Consider the following 4,902-nt stretch of genomic DNA (forward strand, 5'->3'; position numbering starts at 1 on the left):
GAAGCGAAAGCTAAGAGAAGCTAAGGCACAACTCTCTGTAGAGGACCTAACAGAAATCTTCAAAGAAGAAGAACCCATGGCAGCCGAAAATAACAACAATGCCAACAATGCAAGGAAGGTGCTGGGTGACTTTACTGCACCTACTCCCGACTTCTATGGGAGAAGCATCTCTATCCCTACCATTGGAGCAAACAACTTTGAGCTTAAGCCTCAATTAGTTTCTCTAATGCAACAGAATTGCAAGTTCCATGGACTTCCATTGGAAGATCCTCATCAGTTTTTAGCTGAGTTCTTGCAAATCTGTGACACTGTCAAGACTAATGGGGTTGACCCTGAGGTCTACAGACTTATGCTATTCCCTTTTGCTGTAAGAGACAGAGCTAGGATATGGTTGGACTCACAACCTAAAGAAAGCCTGAACTCTTGGGAAAAGCTAGTCAATGCCTTCTTGGCAAAGTTCTTTCCACCTCAAAAATTGAGTAAGCTTAGAGTGGAAGTCCAAACCTTCAGACAGAAGGAAGGAGAATCCCTCTATGAAGCTTGGGAAAGATACAAACAATTAATCAGAAAGTGTCCCTCTGACATGATTTCTGAATGGAGCATCATAGGTATTTTTGATGAGCGGATAATTTATATACTTTTTGGCATTGTTTTTAGTATGTTTTTGGTATGATCTAGTTAGTTTTTAGTATATTTTTATTAGTTTTTAGTTAAAATTCACTTTTCTGGACTTTACTATGAGTTTGTGTGTTTTTCTGTGATTTCAGGTATTTTCTGGCTGAAATTGAGGGACCTGAGCAAAAATCTGATTCAGAGACCAAAAAGGACTGCAGATGCTGTTGGATTCTGACCTCCCTGCACTCGAAGTGGATTTTCTGGAGCTACAGAAGCCCAATTGGCGCGCTCTCAACGGCGTTAGAAAGTAGACATCCTGGGCTTTCCAGCAATATATGATAGTCCATACTTTGCCCAATATTTGATGGCCCAAACCGGCGTTCAAAGTCACCTCAAGAAATTCCAGCGTTAAACGCCGGAACTGGCACCCAAATGGGAGTTAAACGCCCAAACTGGCACCAAAGCTGGCGTTTAACTCCAAGAAGAGTCTCTACACGAAAAATGCTTCATTGCTCAGCCCAAGCACACACCAAGTGGGCCCGGAAGTGGATTTTTATGTCATTTACTCATTTCTGTACACCTTAGGCTACTAGTTTTCTATAAGTAGGACCTTTTACTATTGTATTAGAAATCTTCGGATCTTTGGAACCTTTTTCTTTAGATCTTTTGATCACTTTGGGAGGCTGGCCATTCGGCCATGCCTAGACCTTGTTCTTATGTATTTTCAACGGTGGAGTTTCTACACACCATAGATTAAGGTGTGGAGCTCTGCTGTACCTCGAGTATTAATGCAATTACTATTGTTCTTCCATTCAATTCCGCTTGTTCTTGTTCTAAGATATCACTTGTTCTTCAACTTGATGAATGTGATGATTCGTGACACTCATCATCATTCTCACCTATGAACAAGGTGACTGACAACCATTCTTGTTCTACAAGGCTTAGTGAATATCTCTTGGATTCTTTAACCAGAATCTTCGTGGTATAGGCAGGACCTGATGGCGGCATTCAAGAGAATCCGGAAGGTCTAAACCTTGTCTGTGGTATTCTGAGTAGGATTCAATGATTGAATGACTGTGACGTGCTTCAAACTCCTAGCAGGCGGGGCGTTAGTGACAGACGCAAAAGTATCGATGGATATTATTCCGGCCTGACCGAGAACCGATAGCTGAATTCCGCTATGCCGTGACAGGACATATGCAATCGCTTTCACTGAGAGGATGGGAGGTAGCCATTGACAACGGTGAAACCCTACACGAGCTTGCCATGGAAAGGAGTAAGAAGGATTGGATGAAGGCAGTAGGAAAGCAGAGAGACGGAAGGGAAGGCATCTTCATGCGCTTATCTGAAGTTCCTACTAATGAATTACATAAGTATCACTATCTTTATCTTTTATGTTATTTTCGTTCATCATCATATACATTTGAGTTTGCCTGACTAAGATTTACAAGATGACCATAGCTTGCTTCAATGCTAACAATCTCCGTGGGATCGACCCTTACTCACGTAAGGTATTACTTGGACGACCCAGTGCACTTGCTGGTTAGTTGTGCGAAGTTGTGTAATGCCATGGAATTGAACCACCAAGTTTTTGGAGTTCATGACCAGGGATTATGAGAGTTGTGAAAAGTATTGTTCACAATTTCGCGCACCAAGTTTTTGGCGCCGTTGCCGGGGATTGTTCAAGTTTTGAGCAAGCTTTTGGTAACAATGCCGGGGATTGTTCAGTTTGGACAACTGACGATTCATCTTGTTGCTTAGATTAGGTATTTATTTTTTTCGAAATTCTTGAAGATGAATTCTAGAGTTTCATGATGATTTGTTGAAATCTGGCTGGCTGAGAAGCCATGTCTAATCTGATTGGACCGAGGTTTCAACTTATCACCACAAAAGCTTGTTGATTTTAATCAATTTTGCTTTTGGAGCAGTGATCTGCTAAGGCTTGGCTGACCTTTGGTCATGTCTAGTGTTTTGGACCAAAGCTGTCTTTGAAAGCTTGGCTGGCTGTGAAGCCATGTCTAATTCCTGGACCGGAGTCTTAGACTAGCATTGCACTGATTCCTGGAATTCTCATTAAGAATTTTGATACCTTTTTCCACTTAATTTTCGAAAAACACAAAAAAAAAATTACAAAATTATAAAAACCAAAAATATTTGATGTTTATTGCTTAAGTCTAGTGTCTCATCTTAAGTTTGGTGTCAATTGCATGCATTCATTCATGTGTCTTAAGGATCTTCAAGAAATTCTTGATGATTTCTTACTCTGATCTTTGAATTCTTTTGGCTTGAGTGTTTATGCGTCTCATATAGTGTCAGTAGTATACAAACTGCTAAGTTTGGTGTCTTGCATGCATTGTTATTTGATTCTTGTTGCATTTTGATTATTAAAAATCCAAAAATATTTTTAATTTGTGTCTTTTCAAGTCAATGATACAAAGAATTGAAGATTCAGAACATACTGCAGAGGAATTATACAGAAAAAGCTGAGCATTCAAAAATGCCCAGTGAAGAAGACAGACTGGCGTTTAAACGCCAGCCAGGGTACCTGGTTGGGCGTTTAACTCCCAAAGAGGTAGCATTTTGGGCGTTAAACGCCAGAATGTATACCATTCTGGGCGTTTAACGCCAGGATGGTGCTAGGGGGAAGATTTTGTTTTCAAAATCAATTTTTTTTCAAGTTTTCAAAGTTTTTCAAAATCAAATCTTTTTCAAATCATATCTTTTCAATCAAATATTTTCAAAATCAATTTCTTTTCTTTTTCAAAGATACTTCCTAACAATTAATGATTTGATTGAACATTTTAAGTATGTTGCCTTTTCTGTTGAGAAAGGTTTAATGTTTGAATCATATCTTTTCTTGTTAGGCAAGTCACTAATTTTCAAAATCAAATCTTTTAAAATTATTTTCAAAACATATCTTTTAAAATTGTTTTCAAATCATATCTTCTCAATCACATTTTTTTTAAACCAATCATATCTTCTCAACCACATCTTTTTCAAAATAGTTTTCAATCAAATCTTTTTAACTTCTAATCTCAAAATCTTTTTCAAAAATCACTTTATTTCTTTTCCACTTTCAATTTTCGAAAATTATCAATCAATTTTTAAAATGTTTTTGACATCTTTTTAATTAATTTTCAAAAATCCCCTTCCCTCCTTCTCACATCCTTCTATTTATGGAGTACTGCTCCTTCTTAATGCATAATTCGAACTCTATCTCATCAAGTTCGAATTCTTCTACCTTCTTTCTTCTATTTTTCTTTTCCTCTGACACTTCAAGGAATCTCTATACTGTGACATAGAGGATTCCACATTTCTCTTGTTCTCTTCTCTTTCATATGAGCAGGAGCAGAGACAAAGGCATTCTTGTTGAAGCTGACCCTGAACCTGAAAGGACCTTGAAGAGAAAGCTAAGAGAAGCTAAAGCACAACTCTCTGTTGAGGACCTGACCGAATTCTTCAAGGAAGAAGAACCCATGGCAGCCGAAAACAACAACAATGCCAACAATGCAAGGAAGGTGCTGGGTGACTTCACTACACCTACTCCTGATTTCTATGGGAGAAGCATCTCTATCCCTGCCATTGGAGCAAACAACTTTGAGCTTAAGCCTCAATTAGTTTCTCTAATGCAACAGAATTGCAAGTTCCATGGACTTCCAATGGAAGATCCTCATCAGTTCTTAGCTGAATTCTTGCAAATCTGTGACACAGTCAAGACTAATGGGGTTAACCCTGAGGTCTACAGACTGATGCTATTCCCTTTTGCTGTAAGAGACAGAGCTAGAATATGGTTGGATTCTCAACCTAAAGAAAGCCTGGACTCTTGGGAAAAGCTAGTCAATGCCTTCTTGGCAAAGTTCTTTCCACCTCAAAGATGGAGTAAGCTTAGAGTGGAAGTCCAAACCTTCAGACAGAAGGATGGAGAATCCCTCTATGAAGCTTGGGAAAGATACAAACAATTAATCAGAAGATGTCCCTCAGACATGCTTTCTGAATGGAGCATCATAGGTATTTTCTATGATGGTCTCTCTGAACTATCCAAGATGTCTTTGGATAGCTCTGCTGGAGGATCTCTTCATCTGAAGAAGACGCCTACAGAGGCTCAAGAGCTAATTGAAATGGTTGCAAATAACCAATTCATGTACACTTCTGAAAGGAATCCTGTGAACAATGGGACTAGTCAGAAGAAAGGAGTCCTTGAGATTGACACTCTGAATGCCATACTGGCTCAGAACAAGATATTGACTCAACAAGTCAATATGATTTCTCAAAGTCTGTCTGGAATGC

At 38.9% G+C, this 4,902-nt stretch overlaps 1 non-coding gene across 1 annotated transcript; it reads right to left on the reverse strand.

Annotated features, from left to right (window-relative positions):
- Positions 1-4,496: 4,496 nt before the first annotated feature.
- Positions 4,497-4,604, reverse strand: LOC130984260 (small nucleolar RNA R71). The gene has a single exon (XR_009088205.1). It is a non-coding gene; the product is annotated as a small nucleolar RNA R71 (small nucleolar RNA).
- Positions 4,605-4,902: the final 298 nt, after the last annotated feature.

The sequence above is a fragment of the Arachis stenosperma genome, chromosome 5 (assembly GCF_014773155.1).
Source record: "Arachis stenosperma cultivar V10309 chromosome 5, arast.V10309.gnm1.PFL2, whole genome shotgun sequence".
NCBI lineage: Eukaryota > Viridiplantae > Streptophyta > Magnoliopsida > Fabales > Fabaceae > Arachis > Arachis stenosperma.